The sequence below is a fragment of the Camelus dromedarius genome, chromosome 21 (genome assembly GCF_036321535.1).
Source record: "Camelus dromedarius isolate mCamDro1 chromosome 21, mCamDro1.pat, whole genome shotgun sequence".
NCBI classification, from domain to species: domain Eukaryota; kingdom Metazoa; phylum Chordata; class Mammalia; order Artiodactyla; family Camelidae; genus Camelus; species Camelus dromedarius.
The window spans coordinates 11,820,718-11,840,825 of record NC_087456.1 but is presented as its reverse complement, the minus strand read 5'-3'; the positions used below and the strand labels follow the sequence as shown (position 1 = coordinate 11,840,825).

The 20,108-nt window shown below is 50.1% G+C and overlaps 2 non-coding genes across 2 annotated transcripts; one reads left to right on the top strand and one right to left on the bottom strand.

Annotated features, from left to right (window-relative positions):
* Positions 1-1,122: 1,122 nt before the first annotated feature.
* On the top strand, positions 1,123-1,196 carry TRNAA-UGC (transfer RNA alanine (anticodon UGC)). Its single transcript has one exon. It is a non-coding gene; the product is annotated as a tRNA-Ala (tRNA).
* An 18,590-nt stretch (positions 1,197-19,786) lies between these two features.
* On the bottom strand, positions 19,787-19,859 carry TRNAD-AUC (transfer RNA aspartic acid (anticodon AUC)). The gene has a single exon. It is a non-coding gene; the product is annotated as a tRNA-Asp (tRNA).
* Between the last annotated feature and the right edge of the window lie 249 nt (positions 19,860-20,108).

Here is a 20,108-nt window from a genome sequence, read left to right as displayed (position 1 = left end):
GAATAATGCTGCTATGAACACTGATTGCAAGTATCTGAGTCCTCACTTTCAGGGCGTATATGCCTAGAAATGGAATTGCTAGATCATATGGTAAATCTATATTTAACTTTCTGAGAAACCACCATACTGTTCCTCACAGTGGATGCACCATTTTACATTCTCACCAGCAAGGTACCAGGTTCCAATTTCTCCACATCCTCCCCAACATTTGTTATTTTCCACTGTTATGATAACAGCTGTCCTAGTGGGTGTGAAGCAATATCTCATTTGGTTTTAATTTGCACTTCCCTAGTTACTGGTGATGTTGAGTATCTTTGCACGTGCTTGTCAGCCACTGGTATATCTTTTTTTGAGAAATGTCTATTGAAGTCCTATGTCCATTTTTTATGTGGTTTACTTGGGTTTTTTTGTTGTTGTTGTTGTTGTTGCTGAATTTTAGGAGTTCTTTATATATTTGGACATTAATCCTTATCAGAAATATGATTTTCTCCCATTTTGTGAGCTGTCATTTCACCCTCTAGGTAGTGTCCTTTGAGGCACAAATGTTTTTCATTTCAACAAAGTCCAAGTTATTTATTTGTTCCTTTGTTGCCTGTGCTTTTTGTGTTGTATTCAAGAAATCACTGCAAATCCAGTGTCATGAAGCTTTCCACTTATGTTTTCTTCTAAGCTAGTTTTAGGTCTTTCATTTAGGTCTTTGATCCACTCTGAGTCAATTTTTGCGTAAGGTGTAAGGTAAGGGTCTAATTTTATTCTTTTGCATGTGGATATCCAGTTTTCCCAGAGCTATTTGTTGAAAAGACTGCCGGCTCCTCACTGAATGATGTTATGGGCTGAATTGCGTTTCTCCCGCTCCCCCACCCCCCAAATTCATATGTTGAAATCCAAGCCCCCAGTACTGCAGAATGTAACCATATTTGCCAATAGGGCCTTCAAAGAGGTGATTAAGTTAAAATGAGGCTGATAGAGTGAGGCCCTAATACAGTGTGACTGATGTCCTTATGAGAAGAGAAAGAGACATTAGGGGTGTGTTTTCACAGAGAACAGGCCATGGGAGGACACAGCGAGAAGGTGGCCTCAAGGGAAATTGAGCCAAGTTTAATCATTTTAAATCTTCCAGGGGGAGGGTGTAGCTCAGGTGGTAGAGCACATGTTTTGCATGCATGAGGTCCTGGGTTCAATCCCCAGTATCTCCTCTAAAAATAAATAAATAAACCTAATAACCTCCCCCATCAAAAGAAAACTTTAAAAAAAATAGACTTAAAAAAACAACTTCTAATCCGTGAGCATTGGCTCTCTTTCCATGTCATCTGTGTTGATATTCAAAGAGTAATTACCAAACGTATCAAGGGTCTAGTTCTAGGAATTTTTGTTTTTGCTTGTTCGTTTTTACAGTACACATCTGTATATACCTAAATCTAGATACAACACATAAAATATGTGTACAGATATACATACATACATAGACGCATGCGCTTTTGTGTGGGTACACACACTGACATATACACATGTATTTCAGTTTATTACTTCTTGAAGGTCACTTATTCCTTGTGGATCCATTTTGTCTTTCCTTTTTTGTCTTTATTTCAGAGAGAGTCTAGTTTGGCTGGACAAGGAATTCTAGGTCCTTTTACTTCCCCTTAACATCTTATTTAGTCTTTGCAAACACCGTTGAAGGGAGGTACCACTCTCCCTACTTGACAGGTGCAGCTGCAGTGGCTTGGGAGAGCTGAGTAGCTTGCCCGAAGCCACACAGGTAACACAAGGCAAATTGGGATTCGAACCCAACTCCTGTTGTTCCAAGCTCAGATACTGAGGTATTTTTCAAAAGGCCAGGTTCACAGATGAAAATGGACAGAAGGCCCTCAAATGTTAGTTTCCTTCTGTCCCATTTTCCTCTTCCTCCCTTCTTCCAGAATGGGCAGAAATGTTTCTCCCCGCAGGTGAATCTATCAGCCAGTGAATCAACTTCTCTCGGGTCTGGAGAAAGTGGAAATGGTGGAAGGACATGAGTGGTGAGCTGGGAGGTGGAAGGGTCAGAGAGGGGCTGCTCTCTGTCTGAATTGCTAGCTCTCTTGTCTGGCCTGTGGTCTTTCCGGGAGCTCCCTGCTGTCTGATCTCTGTTGCCAGGAGCCCTGCACTTGTAGGATACCTGATGGCACTGGCCTGTAACCTGTGGTTGGTGGCAGAGCAAACCTGACTGCTCCTGGCTCAGCCTGGCACTCTTCACAAGGCCCTGCAGCCCCATGAGGGAGGGTGTGCCTGGCAAGGTCACGAGAGCAGGGCCTGGGAGGTCAGCAGCTGGCAAGAATCCTGCAACCCAGCATGTGAGAAGGCAAGAAAGAATCCTGGGGTCCTGAGTGCCTGGAGATGGAACATTCTGCCTCGCTAACTGTGATTTCCCTCCCCTCTTCCTTGGCAAAGCTAAATAATTAGGTGCCTCTTGGCAGCAAAGTCAAAATTAATTTTGTTTCCCTCTGCAATGAAAGTCCAGCAGAGTTGGGAAGGGAGGGGTCCTTGAAAGGTATTTCCACCTTGGCTTGACTTATTAGTTTAGGAGAAACGGACTTTCTGTTCTTGCTGGTAGGTTATTAAAACCCTCAAGGAATGTGCAGGAGGCAAATTTAGTTTGAGGAGCCCAGTAGTCCAAAGAGACGCTGAATAAATAGTCTAGTTGTTTGGATAGTTGGAGTGTTGTTAAGAGGGAGCTTTTAACTGGGGGCAGCCGGGGGTGCTGAGTAGTTATGTCTGCGGGGGGCTCATCCTGAGAGGGTCCGTGGGCGGCGCCTGCTCACTGCTCAGCCCGATGCCTTCCTTGTGCCGAGGGACTCCTCGTCTCCTGTCTCGGGGACTGAGAAGCTCAGCTGGCCTCTCGCCCCATGGACTTGATCTCCACTGAAATCTCTTCAGGGTGAGGAGTGCAAGGGGGCAAGAGGGGTGAGGCTGGGTGACAAGCGGGGTGGGAGCGCGCCGGCGCGGGCAGGTCCCGATGCTCTGCAGCGGTGAGGCCCCAGCAGGGTGGAGCAGGCTCCCGGCGCGGGAGGTTTGCCGGGAGGAGGCGGGGCCACAACCTGTCTTTGTAAAGGGCTTAATAGAGCTGCTGACTCAGAAGCACTGGGCTGATTACCCATAATTACAGCCCTGTGTGGTGTTGAGTCTTGTCAAAAGGCAGAGACTTCTTGAGTCCCAGAGCCCCCTGCTCCTCCGAGTAGAAGAGGCCTTTCCAGAAAGCTAATCCTCATACCTCCCCACCCTCAACCCCTCAAAGACAAAGATCGCCTTTCTAGAAGAGCTGTTCTCCCTCCTGGAGCCCAGGGGAGCTCTTCTGAACACCATCATGATCGTGCACACCCTCCTCCAGATCTTTAGCAAGACCTGCCAGCCTGCTGATCTGGCTCCTGCCCACCTCCTAGTCTCGTCCAGCACCTGTGACCTCCACACCTAGTCATTAAATTAGCGCAACAAATAGTATTGGATACCTACCCCGTGTTAGGCATTCCTTTCGGCATGGAGGAGACTCTGAAATAAATAAAGTTCCTGCCCTCGTGGTATTGACATTCTAGTAGGGGGAGACAGGTAAAATTTATAGCAAGTCAGCTGGCAGTAAGTGTTAAGGTGAAAAACAAAACAGGGAGGGGAGAAGGGGGTCCTATTTTCTAAGGATGATTAGGGAAAGCCTCTCTGGTAACACACTGTTTGAACAAAGATCTAAAAGAAGACAAAGAGCAAGTCAGACATATGGCATGACAGGAAGGGAGGCAAGCAAGTGCAAAGGTCCTGTGGCGGACACATACTTTCCATGCTCAAGGACAACAAGGAGGCCAGTGTGGCCAGAGTTGAGGGTAGAAGATGGGACCAAAGAGGTACCAGGGCATTTGCACTTTGGCTTTTATTCTGAGTGAGATGGAGGATTTTGAGCTGAGTAGTGATGTGATCTGACTTAGATTTTAAATGAATTCTCTGACAGCTTTATTGAGATTAGAATGAAGGATGGTGGAGGCAGTGTCAGGGAGATCAGTTAGGACTCTCTTGTAATGATCCAGGAGAGTCATGATGGAGGCTGGGACACAGTCCTAGTCCTGGAGGTGGTGAGTGGTGGCCAGAGCCCGGACACACTGCAGAGCTGTCAGGATTGCCTGACAGGTTGGATGTCATTGGTATGAGGTAAACTGAGGGGTCAGAGTTGACTCCAAGCTTTTGGCCCAAACAACTGGAAGGATGGATTGGTCACTTAGAGAGATGGGAAGACTACAGGAGAAGCAGATTTTGGGGGCCAGATCTGGAATTTGGTGTTGGACATGTTAAATTTGATATAACTATTTAACATTCCAGAGAAGGTGTCAAATAGGTATGTGAATGTTTGAGTCTGGAATTCTGGGGAGTGATCTGGCTGGAAGTACAAATTTAGGAGTCAGCAGCTCTAGGAGGTCTTTAAAGCCCTGAGCCTGGTTGAGAATTGGTCTTATTTAGATTCATGACCACCAGTCTCAATGGGCTTTTGAGGAGATAGAGAAGCCCAAGTTCAGGGCCCTGGGGCACTTTGATATTTTGGGGTCAGAAGATGGAAAAGAGCCAGCAAAGGACACAGAGAAGGAGCAGCCAGTGAAGGAAAGCCAGGAGAGGTCAGTGTCTGGGATGCCTGGGAAGAAAAGTGTTTCAAGGAATGAGTGATCAGAGGGGTTAAAAAGTCCTGAGGGGCCACGTGAGATGGGGACTGAGAATTCACCATTTGGCAAGTGATTCATCACCTTGAGGTGTGTTTTGCAGAGAAGTGAGGGGAAAAAACTGATAGAAGTGGGGTCAAGGGAGAATGGAGGTTAGGAATTAAAGGCAGTGAGCACAGGTGACTCTTTTGAAGAGGATGTGGGATTAGGAGAGAGCTAGTTTGAAAAATAGGAGAAATAGTAATATATTCATAGGCTAATGGGAGTGATCTGACAGAGGGTGAAAATTTGATGATGAAGGAGAGAGAAACTGTTGGAGTAAGTGCTTGGATAAACAAGAGAGGATAGGCTCTAGTTTCTAAGCAGAGGGATGGGCTCCCAATTGAAGCATAAACAGTTCATTCATAGCAACCGGAGGAAAAGCGTAATATGTGGGTCCAGACTTCAGCTGGTAGATATAATGCATATGGAAGTTTTCTTATGATTGCTTGTATTTTCTCAGTAAAATGGGAAGTAAAGGCAGCAGCTGAGAGTTGACGATGGAGAAGGAGGGTTTGGGAAGAGAGTGGAACATGTGAAATAGTCCTTTTGGAGAGTGGGAGGGTGAACGGATACAGAAAATGAGGTGGGATTGCTGGGGAACCCTATACGTCCACTTGACCTCAGTTGGTCATGAATTTAAAGTAAGGTCCATTAGCACAGCTGATGTTTTCTAGACATGACTGGCTGTTGCAGTGCAGGTGTTAAATAGGTAGAGAGCTAGAGTTAACCAAAGCTGGTGCTTTTCCAGGAGACTGCAGTGAAGGAAGAGAGGGGCAAGGGAATTGAGGATGAATGCAAATGAGTGACTATAATGATTGACTAGATCACCTAAACTGAGTAAGAAGGGCACTGGGGAGATGAAAGGAAAGGGAAAAGTGGGTAAGTTTCAGGAGAATGATGAGTTATTGGAGTTCAGGTACCACAGGAGTGAACTGGGAAGATGAAGATAAGAAGCACGAAATTAAGATTAAGGAGTTATTATGCTCGTCACCATGGAGTGAGCAGCTGAAGTAAGGTAGAGGACAAGACCACTAGAAGTAAGGATGTCAAGGAATGGAGAGGCCAGGTGTGCCAGATTGCCTATGACATCAGTGAACTGTCCCCTCTGTGCTCTCCGCAGTACTGCAGGGGCTAGAAGCCTAGGAACTACATTTCCCAGAGTCCCCTACCAGAAAGTGTCTGTGTTAGTTTCCACAAACAAGAGGCGCTTATGATGGACTTGGAAGTAGAAGAGTCACAGAAATGATATTATTGTTCCTCTAGCAGGGCAATGATGGACAAATACATGAGCTTTGTGTCTGCAGACAGAAGATCTACAGAGGCCTTTGGGAACTTTTTGTCAATCACCTGCCTTCCTAATAGAGAGAGATCACTGTGGGAAGTTCCCTGTGTTTCTTGCAACTTCCTGACTCTGAAAGCTGGCACCAAATTTGAATTCAAGTGGCAGCTTCCCTGATTTATTTTTTCAGCCCTTCCAGTTTTTTTTTTTTGTTTTTTTTTTAACCATTTAATTCCCTGTATTGAATACCTCTGTGCTTGACACACCTGGAGGGGTTTCTGGTTGCTTTCTTTCTCTGTTGTTTTTTAATGTCCCAGATGCTGCCCACCAGAGGCCTTCTGTACCCACTATCCCTGCTGTTTGAAATGCTCTGCCCCAATTCCCCACTCTTTACCCAGCTGTCCTTAAGCTCTGAGCTCAACTGATACTTCTTAATGGATATTGTTCTAGTTATCTATTGCTGCATAGCTAATTACCCCCAAATGTGGTATAAACAACAAACATTTCAGTATGGTCAGGAATTTGAACAGGGTACAGTGGAGATGACTTGTCTCTGGTCCACATGTCAAGGGCCTCAGTCTGGGCGACTTGAACAGGTGTGGGTGACTTGCGTGACTGAAGACTGGAATCATCTGGAGACATCTTAACACACATGTTTGGTGCCTGGCCTGGGTGATTGGCTCAAAGGCTGGGCTCAGCTGGGACTGTCGACTAGAGTGCCAACACATGGCTTCCTTACAGCTTGGTGGTGCCAGGGCAATTGGACTTCTTACTTGGTAGCTCAGGTCTCCAGAAGTGAGGGTCTACTGAACAAAGCAGACGTTTAATGTCCTATGCTTTGTGTTCTGGTCTCTGACATCACATGTTGATACTTCTACTGGACTCTGTTGGCTGAAGCAGGCACAAGCCACTCAGATTCAAGGGAGGGACAGAAACTCCACTTCTCCGTGGGCAGAATGTCAAAAGCGTGGCCTTTGTTTCTTTCTTTTAGAGTCTTATCTTAGTTTGTATGTACTTATTATGGTGAGAGTTTGAGTCAGGGCTGGCAAACCCAAATCAGCAACTGCTATTGCCAGACCAGGGTAGGGAAGCTGGCCAGGAGTCAAAGACAATGAGGACTCGTGAACCAGAGGATGCTCACGCTCTCGGAAGCAAGCAGCCGTCTCCTGGCACTGGCTGATTGTTGTCCTGAGGAAAGCCAAGCCCAGTACTGCCAGAGCTTCCAATTTGTCAAGAGGGTCCAGAACTAAGGCTGTTTATGTAAAACATTCCCATTTTTAAAAGGCTATTCAGACCTACTGCCTGGCACACAGTAGGTTCAATAAATAATTGCAGAAGAAATAGAAAAGTCTCCCCCAAGTCCTGCCCCACGCCCACCCCCTTGCCTACTGCCGTTTCTATCCTGATTGCTGCTGACAAAGAGAAAAAGGAAAAATACACATCACAGTGTGGGTGGGGCATTCCCACCTCTGGTGAGGGCACTGCAGGGGGTGATGGGACAAGGCGAGGACACTAGACTCCCACGGCAGGACTGGCATTCAGTGTAACCCACACAGCAGCTCAGACAGCAGGTCGCCACGCCCTGCTTGGCTGTATCTTTCTCCTCCCTGCTTACAGTGATCCAAGGTGCGTAATGGGTTGCCTGGTCCTCTCACGCAGTGGGTTCAGTCTCACGTGTGTTGTTTGCTGCACCCACTGGAGAAGTGCCTGCCGTGGAAGGGGTTTAGTGGATTCTTGCTGAAGGAATGTCAAATGGCACTTACGGGTCAGGCTCAGGGCCACGCACCCGTGCTAGGTCCCAAGGTCAGTGAGGCAGCTGGAATTAAAACAGACACGCACACACACAATTTGGTGCAAAAATGTGACTACAGTTGATGCTTTGGTACAGAAGATGTTCCTTGACATACTCTAGAGCCATGTTTTTGAAAACATACAATTTAAAAATGCATTTGTCATAATCAGTTCCCTTATATGATATTACAGGAAAGAAGGGGATTAAGGGATTTGGGTAATCCTGGGGAGACGTTACAAGCTTCATGATTCTAGTCTGTTTCAGGCCAAACTGAATATTTAAATATGTGATTTATATGCAGATCCTGGCAATGGAGAGAGTGTGGAGCAGAGTTCTGGAAGCCAGGCAGGCAGGGGTGGGGAAGGGCGGCTTGGCCTCCCTAACTTCGCCTGGAGGTTTATAGCAGCAGAGGCTGCTCTCTGTTTGGGGGTGGGGGAGGTTGTGTGTTTTGTTTTTTGTTTTTTTGCTTTAAAGACATCTGGGAGTGTTGACCTCAGGCAGAGCTGACCTAGCTCAGCTGGCTGGGAAATGGGAAGTTTTATGGCGTAACAGAAGGGTGGAGGGCGGTGCCAGTAAGCAGAGACGCAGCACGAAGGCATCTTCAGAGACTACGGCCTTGGCCTCAATAAACGGCAGCTCACCAGCGACCAGCCATCCCCCTGCACTGCCCCCTGATGTCAGGTTTGCTGGGGACGCAGTGGTGACAGCCTATGGTGACGCCATTGCCGACAGTATGTTGATAAAAGGTCTGGGGAGAGAAAGCGAGCCCTTTTCAGAGAAGCATGTATCCTTCCAGTCTTTTTTCCTGTGGAACTGAGGTTTGAACCAGAGCTGCCTGACCCCTCCACCCTTTCACTTCCCTTCGGTTTTGCAGATTAGCCTCAAATCTTTTTCAACCACCAGTTGATACTGCTCCCTAGTAAACAGCACTCACTTCTCAGACAGCAAGAAGCTAGGACAGTTTCCCTGGTGGGGGTCCCTCCCCACCCCTCCCAGGTCACGCAGCGTGTCTACGGTCTGCTTGTCATCCAAGGCAGAATTCCAGCAGCAGCTCTGGGCTGCAGACCTTCATCTTGATGCTGTCCTTTAGAAGGGACATTTTCCCCTCCATGGGGCCCGACGGCCACCTGCGCCTTTAGCAGGGCTTGGCACAGGACACCGAAGAAGCAGTGTTCATGAGAGTAGTAGCCGGCATGTAGCATCCACTGGGTACCGGGTGCAGCACTGGATTCTCCGCAAACATAATCTCTCTTAACCTTTCCAACAACCCTAAAAGGCACAGCAATTCCCTCCCCACAGATGAGGAAATTAAGGTTTCAGGAGCTTAGTAGATGTGTCCACTCTCTGAAAGCTAGGATTTGAATGGAATCAGTTTGTCTTCATAGCAGTTCCTGCGGCATCGAACACTCTGGGTGGGGGGTGGGGGGTTCCGTGTTGCAGGGGTGGGGCAGTATGTACCTGCCTGCACCGGTGCTGGACGCTGAGGGCGTCCAGACCAGAGGCAGGCTTTGATCGGCACGTGAGTGGCACTTGGGAGGCAGCCTCCCCTGGCAGGGAGGTGTTTGGAGAAGCTGTGAGGAGCGAATGCAAGGAAGCAGGTCGGGGTGGTAGGTGGGGCACACGGCAGGCTCGGTGACGTGCGCAGGTTGGGTGACAAGCTCCTCTGGGCTCCCTGCACTCAGGGCAGGAGGGCAGTGTGGGAGGGGCCATAGGCAGAGGTCACAGCTGGGCCCATCAGAGCTCAGCCCAACCTGAGCAGTTGTTGTTTTCAGCTGGACCAGCCAAACTTGCCCCAGCAGCTTCCTGGCTTTCTAAGGCCTTCTCTTCCTTGTTCCTCAGTCACCGAGCTAAGAAAATACAGCATGTCCACCTGGCCAGCTTCGCTCATAAAGCTCCAGTACTCAGAGGAGTGAGAGCAGAGACAGGAGAGGTCTGTCCCTGCTGTCATCCCATTTTTATTGAGCACCTTCTGTATCCTGGGGACCATCAGAGTTGTTTTGGATACGGAGGAAAACTGAAAAGACAGAGACCCCGGCCCTCAGAGTGCTTCTGCCTGGCGCTGAGGAGACTACGTAATAACTGTAAGAAACAAGTAAATCAGGTCAGAAAGGCTGTGAAATAAGGCAAAGTGCAGCGGGAAAAGGGGAACTAGGAGTGTGTGTGTGGCTGGGGCCGCGGGGCTGTGGTGGTCGGGCTGCAACCCTAACAGGCCTCAGGGCAGTGATGGTTACCACGCAGTTCAGGGGAAGAGCGGCTGGGCAGAGGGAACGGCAGGATGGCACGGGCTTGTGTCTTTGAGCAACGGCAGGAGAGCAGGAGCTGGAGTGAAGGGGGCAATGGCAAGTGTAGAAAGAGACGAGGAGGGGGAAGGGGGAGCCAGGGCCGGAGGATGGAGGCCATTTCCAAGTGGAGAAGTGACATGATCTGACTTCTCCTGTCCTGCTGCTGTGTAAAGGACCGTCCCACTGCTGGGCAGGAAGAAGGTGGAAATGGAGACCAGCTAGAGCCTGGTGGGATGCACAGGCAAGAAACAAGGGGGCCTTGGGGCTGGGCAGAAGCAGTGCAGGTGGAAAAGAGGTTGGATTCTTAACACAGCTGGGGGAGGAGCCAATAGAATCTCCCAGCGGATTGGATTTGGGGAGTGAGAGGAAAAGAGGAGGCAGAGAAGACCGCATGGCATTTACCTGAGCAACGGATGGAGCTTGCGTCAGCCGAGCCGCTTTGCCACGGGTGGGAAATGTCAGGAGCTCAGTCCTGGAGCCGCTGCATTAGGGATGCCCGTCGCTCCCACCAGACAAGGCAGGCAGGCACTCAGGCATAGGAGTCAGGACTGCAAATGTAAGTTAGAGTGTTGTCCCTTGTGGTTTAAAGCCGTGAGCTTGCATGAGATCCTGAGGAGAGAGAGTGCAGACAGACACAAGGACAAGGGCTGGGCCTCAGGGACTCCGGTGTGGAGAAGCCGGGAGAAGAGAAGGAGCAACAGGAAGGTTGGCGGGAACCTGGGAAGTCTGGTGTCCTTGAAGCCACGTGAAGACAGAGCTTCAAGGAGGAGGGAGGGACCAACTGTAGTAAGCGGGGCTGAAGCTGATCTCGCTGCTTTTGCTCTGCCCTGAGCTGCCATCCCCTTCCCCTGGAAAATAGGAGTCAAATGTCCGCTCTGCGGCAGTGCGATGAAGACTCCATGAAATAACGTACCGGATGCACAGACAGGTTAAAAGATCTTACCAAACAGGAGTTTCTTTCTGTGGGAGAATTCATACAAATGACAATGATAATCTAAATAAAATCATAATAACCATGACGATGGTGCTTATTTATGTCTCTGGAAAACAATATCTAAGGTACACCTTGTGGTTGGGCAGCGTCTGCAGCAGTTGGAGAGGACGCATGTGGAATAACGGGCAGCCATCAGTGCCTGCGGGCACAGGCTGGAACTGGGGGGCCAGGGGACCAGGGAGGGCGTCCCATGGTCAGGGCCTTCCCAGAGGGTGGGGCCCCAGGCGGGGTCCGCAAGGATGTGGAGATCTGGGTGGGCAGAAGGGACAGGACATTCATGTGAAGAGAAGGATTTCACAGAGGTGCACGGGCCAGGGACATTGATGGGACCTGCTTGACTAGGGTGGTGTGTATCAGTGTGTGTGTTGGGGGCACAGGAACAGTAGGCAAGAGGTCGGCAAGGAAGGCAGAGTGGGGTCAGATTACACGGTGACCATATTCTGGGAACCAAGAACCAGACCAGCAAAGCCTGAGTTAGTGCCCAGCCCTGGGACCCGCTCCACCCTGTATCTTCCCCAGAGCAGCCTCCATCTCTCTGTCTTGCGATTGCCTGGTTAGCCTTTCAAACCCTGGTTAGAAGTCCTGAGTCCAGGTGCCTGAGAGGCCCCAGCCTACTGATTGGCTGCAGATCCTGGGCATGCGAAGGCCAGAGGCTCCCTGCAGAGACCTCCTCCAGGCACAGACCCAGGTGGCAATTTCTTCATCCCCTTCTCTGGCCTTGGAACCCTTCCTGCTCCTTCCCAGCTCTGGCCTCCCTCAGGCTTAGATAAGGAGCTAGTTATGCTCTCCACCCCTCCCTCACCTGCCCCTCCTGTGCCCTAGGCCTGAAGGTGGCTCTCTAAGAAGGGGACTCCTTAAAGTCTACTCTTCAGGGAACAAGGAGGGGGCCACCAGCTGCCAGGCCAGGAGAGGACAGCAAGGAAGCATGTGACTCCAATGGAGCAGTAAGATGGAGAGGAAGAAACAAGAAGGAGCAGGTGCAGTGAGGCGTGGGACTGGGGCAGGGAGAGCAAAGCTGGACCTGCAGAGGGGACCTGGGCAGAGATGAGAAGAAGGAGGGTGGCTGAGAAAGAGACAAAGAGGGAGGCAGAGTGTGGGGCCCACAGCAGTGCCCCGGCTGAGCCAGGGACAGAGAAAACACTATGGCCCAACAGGCAGGCCAGAGGAGGCTCGCACAGGGCAGGCCCCAAAGATGTGCCCAGATGCCCGGAGCAAGGCGGCCAGCCCTCAGCCCCTGCTTCTGAGCACATGTCCTTCTCATGCTGTTACTGGTCCAGAGGTGGCCAGGGCACACGCCGAGACTTCCTGTCCCCCTCAGCCTCCCCTGCGGGTGGGGCTGGTCCTCCCTAGTTCTGGGTCTTTGGGGTGTTGATGGGGTGCAACAAGCAGAAATTCTGGGCCAAGAGAGGGAGCAGAGGGACCACAGGGGTATGGGAGAAGGGGATGTAGAGGGACAGGACTGATTTTGAAACAGGCGAAAATAAGAGATTTTTAAAACTTCAAGGCCACCCACTAACTGGGGCTTCCAAGCGGCCAACAACTTTTACTACAGAATGTGCCTTGTGGGTGGGTCACACCGTAGCTTGTCTGTGAGCTGCTGACAGTAGAGGATATCAGGAGGGGTAAGGGTGTGAGTGTGTGTGTGAGTGTGTGTGAGTGAGGGCGTGAATGTGTGAGCGACTGCAGGTGTGAGGTGGTGAATGTGTGTGTGTGTGGTCTTGTGTGAGGGTGTGTGTGCATATGACTCATCAGAGTCAAGTCAGAGCTCACCTCAAGCAAGGGGCATAAGGGTCATGAGTCAGACTCACGCAGGGGACCTACAGCAGGATCTAGAGGTGTCTGGCTGGTGGGTGACCTATAGAAGTTTTGCTCCAAGTCCCTGGAACCATGCTGGAGAGGATTTACCCCAGCAAGGAGGCAGGAACCAAGTCCCCAACATTAGAGAGGAGAAGGTACCCGCAGTCCATCACAGGAGGGGACAGCCCGGCCCAATGCTGCCTGAGCCCTAGGAAGCGGACTCTAAATGAAACAGGAAGACCACTCCTACACACTGGCTTTTCCCAAGAGAAGACATGTCCACCCTCGCTGTCCAGAGCCGCTGACACCCAAGCTCCAAACAATTGGCGGCCTGGCTGGCGACACCGGGTGGGGCACACTGGGGAGGCAGAAACCCTGGTAGAGGCATCTGGGATGCGGGCAGGGATGCAGGGGTTTTGAGAGTTGGCCGGGGTTTGAGGCCTTGTGAAAGCGGGCACAACGGAAATACAAGTCAGTGACTTTATTGTGATCCACCTGCACCCGTAGCACGGAGAGGACCGGGGGAAATTCTGGTACATAAAATGGAAACAGAGATGTTTTCATTAGACTGACATTTACTGAGCACATAATTGTTCTTGCCAGGCAGGCACTGGGACCTCTGAAATGAACTAAACACAGGTCTTAGGAACTCAGCGTCCCATGGGTGAGATGAGCATAGAAACAGGGCACTGGGTGCCATTTGTCAGTAACGATGATGATGACATGAAGAGCCAGCAGACTGAAGGCTCCACGTCCAGGGCGCTGTTCTAAGCACTTTGCACCTACGAACTCAGTGCTGGGGTTGAGGGATGGATGGGGTGAGGGAGGCACCCACAGAAGGGCCCCAAACACAGCCTGGGGCTACGGGTGGGGATTCATTGTCCTCACTGTTCGCCTCAATCCTGGTAAGAAGCTCTTTCAGGAGAGAGTACGATATTTTCCACAGCGTTCTAGAATGTGTCAAGGAGGGTATCCCAGCTCCCAGCAACCCTCACTCCCACCTCCTATCTGGTTGCCCTTCCTGCTGGCCAGTCTCCGACCTTCCCCACTTGGGGCTGGCTGAATCAGACTGGTCTAAACCAGAGCAGCTGTTAGCCCATCTCTGGGGCCGGTGCCCTCAGGGCCCTCCTGGGGGAAGCAAACCTTGGGAGGGCGGGGGAGGCCGCAGAGATGGAGGTGGACAGAGTCCTGGGGGTGGTGTTGGGATCGGGAGGGAGGGGCTGTGGGGCTGGTGTACAAAGTTGGGCCACTGGAAGTCCCCTGCAGAGGAAGGAGGAGCCAGCCAGCCCCCTCCCTCAGTCCGTTCTGCAGGCACAGGGCTGGCGACCAAGGGATAAGCAGGGAAGGCCAGGATGAGTGGCCCAGGCTGGCCTTTACCAAGTTCAGTACAGAACAAATGTGTCCCCAGACGGCAGCCCACCCCCCTTCTCTTCCCACTCCTGTCTCCATCCTGTATCTCAAGGGGCTACTATCAGTACCATCAGTGGACCCCCTCTTCCTGCACGTCTACACCCCACCAAACAGCAGCCGCTGGCCACTCCTTGGGCCCAGGGAAAAGTTGCAATATTTGAGACATACTTACACCAAAAAATTATTCCTTGTGTATCTGAAATTCAAATATAACTGGGTGTCCTGTATTCTGTTGGGCAGCGCTAGCCAGGAGTGTCCCCACCAGCCACAGGGTCAGCCCTCAGGGGGCCCAGGTAGGGCCCCCCCACAGCCCTGTGAGCAGGCTTATTGGACAGGGACTTCCAGGATGCAATACTAGGTGTGGTGGGGGGAGGCGGGGGGCGGGGGACACAGGCTCGGGGTGGGCACATCCTGACCCTTTGGACTCTTCTGGCCAGAAGAGGGTCAGATCTGGGTTCCCTAAAGCTCAGGAGCTAGAGCAGGGGCCCCTTGCCTATTTACTGGAAGGATGGGGTGAGTGCCCACCCACCTTCAAGTGAGAGCTCACCTCAAGCAAGGGGCGTAAGGGACCGCCCTTGGCCTCCTCAGTGCCTCTACCTCTGGTTTCTCCAACATCCCTGGGAGACAGTGACCTCCGATGCTGGGAGATGCGTTACCAAGTGGTTGAGAGCTAGGGCTACCAGACAAAGTACAGGGCATCCAGGTAAACTTGAATTTCACATGAATGAATAATTTTTTACTATAAATATGTCCCATGCAATATTTGGGACAGACATGCTACAAAATGATTTCTTGTTTATCTGAAATTCACATTTAACTTAGCGTCCTGTTTCTGTTTTTTTGTTTGTTTGTTTGTTTCCAGAAACCCTACTGACAGGTGGGGCGTTGGAGTCCCATGGGCGAGACTCAGACCCCAGCTTCCCCACCTTCCAGCTGTGAGGACCTCTCTGGGGTTCCGCATCTGCCTCCCAGGACTGCTGGAGGGATGAAATGATAACGTGACTGGCACAAGTGACAGCTGTTATGATTGTCCCTGGCTGCGATCCCACAGCTAGAATGTGACCTGGCCGGCACTCACCCTTCAGCCTCCAGGTCCAGGCTCCTGGGTCTTCCCAAGGACACTCAGCAGACATCCCAGGTCCCAGCCGACGCCGCCGGCGAGGGCCTGGCAGAGGCATAGAAGGGTTTGGGGAAGGAACTGTGCTCCGCTCTAGCAAATTGGATCTAGGCTTCGATCCCAAATCCTCTAATGATGGGAGAGCCCTATGGGCTAGAAGGGGGAGGGGAGGACATACCATGTATTCTGTGCCTAGTATCTGCCTGCCATGTGTTATCTGATATAATCCTCCCAAAACCTGCTTGCAGCTAAAGATGTATTCACAGGGACGTGGAAGGCATTGCTGCCACTCTGGCTGGACCCCTCTCCCCTCCTTCCCCGTGGGCCTGCCCTGACTACTGCACTCAACATGGAAACCCTCCCCCACGCCTAGAGGCTCTTTATTCCCCTTTTCTGCTGCCTTTTCCCCCAAATCTCTCTCATCATCAAATGTATTGAATAGTGCCCTTCTTTGGTCTGTTATCCCACTCTCCTTCCAGAATGTAAGCTGCAGGAGAGCAGGTTTTTCCAGTGTTTTGTTTACCGACATGTCCCTGTGCCTAAAACAGAGCCTTGGGCATCTTTGTTGAATGAATCAATCATGATAACCATAGTAATGGCTAAGACTTATTTAGCACCTCCTTTGCCCCAGAACTGATCAAAGCACTTAACACATGTTCATTTCCATCCTCATTCTTACCACACCTCTGTGAGGCACAGAACAGGAGCAGACAGGGGAAGTAACTTGCCCAAGGTCACAGCTCTTGGGCAAGACTTGCGATCTGGTTGGCCTGAGTTCCCAGGTGACAATCTTACCAACTCCGCAGGTGTCCATGACCCTGGGATCTGCTCCTTTCTTGTGGACCACGCCCTGTTGGTGGCACCCCTCCCACTCCCCCATCACGCTCTGAGTGTGTCTTTGCTGGTTTGCTGCTGACTTGATGTCTCTGAGGGCAGGGACCCGCCTCCTTCATCGTTATGTCCTCAGTGCCCTGGATGGTGGCCGGCCCCCTGCAGGGTCTCCTCTCCACGGCCCACGCTGGCTTGTACAACCACCCTGGGAGGCGGGAAGCCCAGGTATGATCACTCCATCGCCCCCATTTACCAGCGAGGGAACAGCCTCAGAGAAGTGCAGTGGTTTGTTGCAGCTGGAGGAGCAGACAGGAACCAGACCCTCCTGAGTCAGCACTTCCCTGGCCCCAGTCCTCTGAGGTGGGGACCACACTGTATCACCCCAAGGGTTCCTGCTGATGCCTGAGGCTTTGGTGGGACCCTTACTTCTTAGAACTGGGCAAAGGAAGATGCAAGCATAGGGTGGGGGAGGGGGTAGTTCCGAGGATCCAGCAGGCTTTCAATGGAGGCCTGTGGGCTGCTTCTTGGGGCTAGAGTGGGTGAGGCGCGATTCCCAGCCTGTGATGCGTGTCTGCCAGGTGTGCTTCAAAGCAAACAGGATGCAAAGCAGGGTATATTTAGCCTGTGGTTGCTGCTGTGGTACCAGCCGCTGCCCAGCCCTTCCCGGTGAGGGAAGCCCTTTGGAGTGTTTTTTTTCCCTCTGATTGAGGAATGTGTTCCTTAGGGAGATGGGGAGCGGAGTTTGCAATGTACAGAAAACTTGGAGACCCAAGGCTCAACCAAGAAAAGGCAACATGTTCCCAGGAAGAAATAGACCTCAGCTGAAAGCCGAAGGTCTGTAAGTCTGTCCTTCCCCTCGGCCCCTGAGGATGTTCCGTGGATAGATTCATGCCAGGACCTGGGAGTGGTGGGGAGAGGCTCTTATCACTCACTCACTCACTCACTCATTCATTCATTTAACAGGTGTTCCTTGCCTGTGGCGATGCACCAAGCGCTGAGCTCAGTGCTGAGAACAGACCAGGGAAAGCAACGTTTCTGCCCTCACTGAAGTTTCAGTTTGATGGGGGACAAACATTCAAGAAGCCTTGCTGGTATTTAATTATTTTTAGCTGTCAGTGCCCTGAAGGAGAATTACTGGATGCCACGAGAGGGCCAAATAAGGAATTTAAGTCTGGAGTCAAGCAAGGCTCCCTGGAGGAAGTGGTATTTAAGCTCAGTCCTGAAGGGTATCTAAGAGTTTCTTTGGCAACGTGCTGGGAGTAGGGGGCTGAGTAACAAGCATTCCAGGGCCAGGGAGTGGCACAAACTAAGACCTTGGGTGGAAAGGAGTGTGGCTTCTGAAGATCATTACAAGGAGGACTCCAAAGTGGCTGGTGTCTGGACTCTAATCTGATAAGGAGACACAGCCCCTGCCCACAAGCATCTCTTTGTCTGATGGGAAAACGATGGGAGTTCAACCAGGAGGGTAGCATTGCACTGGCAGCAGACCGGAGATCTGAAATGGCGATATTTGCCGTGAAGGGGCAAGTCAGTTTGGGAAGCTTGCTGAAGAAGATGTGTCTCAGGTTTTGAAGATGGGAAGCGTCTGATTTGGCAGAGAGTGTAGGAGTTTGAATTCCTGGGTGCAAGGCTGAGGAAGTGGGAACAGACGCCCTTCAGGTCGGAGTGAGAGATGAAGTGAAAGACCCCATCTGCATATGTACTTTCTGTCTTTCCGACTCCAGTTGACCCTTAATGTGGGAGGAAGGGGCACTGACCCTCCGTGCAGTGGAACGAAGCTGAGTGTAACTTTACAGCTGCTACCCCCTAGCCCTGAATCCACAGACGCAACCCACCGTGGACTGTGTTTACTATGGTGTTTACTAAAAACCTGCCTATAAGTGGATCTGAGCAGTTCAAACCATGTTGTTCAAGGGTCAACTGTAATTTGAATAGCGACTATTTATTTCACAACGATTGTGCACCAAGCAAGCACTGATCTATCTCGTTTAATCCATGCAAATAGCCCTCTGAGGTAAGTATGACCATCCCATTCTACCGATGAGAAAAAGGAGGCTCAGAGGATTAAGTGATCTGCACACAGTGACATGGAGAAGAGGCGACAGGACCAGGAATCAAACAAAATGTGTCCGCCCTGCAGCTCATCAACCTTCTGTCACACTTGCCTCCCTAATGACCTGACACGGTAGGGATTGTCCCTGCCTGTTCTGGGGAGATGATCCACTTTACATCCCAGCTAATACTGCCTCTAGCCATTTGCAAACGTTGATTGGTAACAACTGTGGTCAAAAAAAAATCTCTTGGTGAACATCCCACCCACCTTTCCACTCCACAGAGGAGCAGTTCGGGGTACTTTATTGGAAAAGGCAAAGCACAGGACGATGTGAGGGCTGCCCAAGGTCACTGCCCTCCTCTGCTTCCCGCCGCTTGTAACCACTGTCCACAAGCCTTGATTGACATCAGTAGAACTGGGATTTTTGTCTGTTTTATTGCCATATCCTCAGTTCCCAGAATAGTGCATAGTAGGCACATCATGAAATTTGTTGAAATAAACCTTTCTGTGGGTGGCACAGTGTTAAGGGGAATTTCACACATACTATCTCTGCCCTCTGGCAGTTCACTGTCTAACTGAACATGATACAACAGATACACACACATGCACAGGAAGCCAGCCTCTGACTTAGCCAAGACACTGGGGAACAGTTATTCTCTGTCTGGGCCATAAATGATGAAATAGTCTTTATCGATAATAAAATGGACTGAGGTTAGACATGAACCAATCAGCTAATTTTTCCTAGCAGTGAAATTAAACAGAAACAAACAAAATCAAAACAAAATCATCTAATATTTTTGTTGCCTTCTTTGTTGGGGGGTGGTAGGCAGGTGGATAGATATAACTTACAGAACAAATTTTATGGATCTCTAGTGTCCAGCCAGAATGATTTTACACAGGTGACATATGTATATACTTGGGAAACCCCAACCCAGATCAACATGGAGAGCACCTCCAGGACCCCAGAAGCTTTCTCATGCACTCTACCAGAAAATACTCTTCCCCTAGGCAGAGGTTACTGCTATATTTAGTTTGCCTGTTCTTGACCTTCATAGAAATGGAATCATATCATAAGCACGCTTTTATGTCTGGCTTCTGAAGTTCATGCTTGTTGCTGTAGGTAGCAGTTCGCTCCTTTTCACTGCTTTATAGAGTCTGTTCAGTTCATTCATCCATTCTCCTACTGATGGGCATTTGGGTTACTTCCAGTTTGGACCTATTATGAATAAAATTGCAATGAACATTCATGTATGTGTCTTTTGGTGAACAGAAACACTAATTTCTCTCTCTTTTTTTTTTTTTTGCTGTTTTTTTTTAATTTGCTTTCTTTTAAATGCCAGTTTCTATTGATTACATAAAAGAAATGACCTTGCTAAAATAGGCTTATGTAGATTTCTTTAAAAAAAATTTTCCAGGTTGGACCAATTTATACTTCCATCAGGAGTATAGGAGAGATAGGAGAAGTTTCTGGTTTTTTTCTTTTTTTTTTTTTAGGGAGGTGGTAACTAGGTTTATTTATTTTTAGAGGAGGTACTGAGGATTTAACCCAGGACCTCATGCATGATAAGCACGAGCTCTACCACTGAGCCATACCCTCCCCCAAGAGATAGGTTAGTTTTTAAGGTCAGGAATGTGATGCCATATTCCTCTTCAACTTTCCTGGCTATTTTGCACAAGACAGGACTGGAAATACCAGGTATTGGAGCCAACATCTCCATGTCTTGATGAAGCTCTCATGAGCCTCAGGGATCAAGGATTCCTCATGGACAGGGAAATATACACAAAATGTTATGGTAGCTCACAGAGAAAAAAAATGTGACAATGAGTGTGTATATGTCCATGTATGA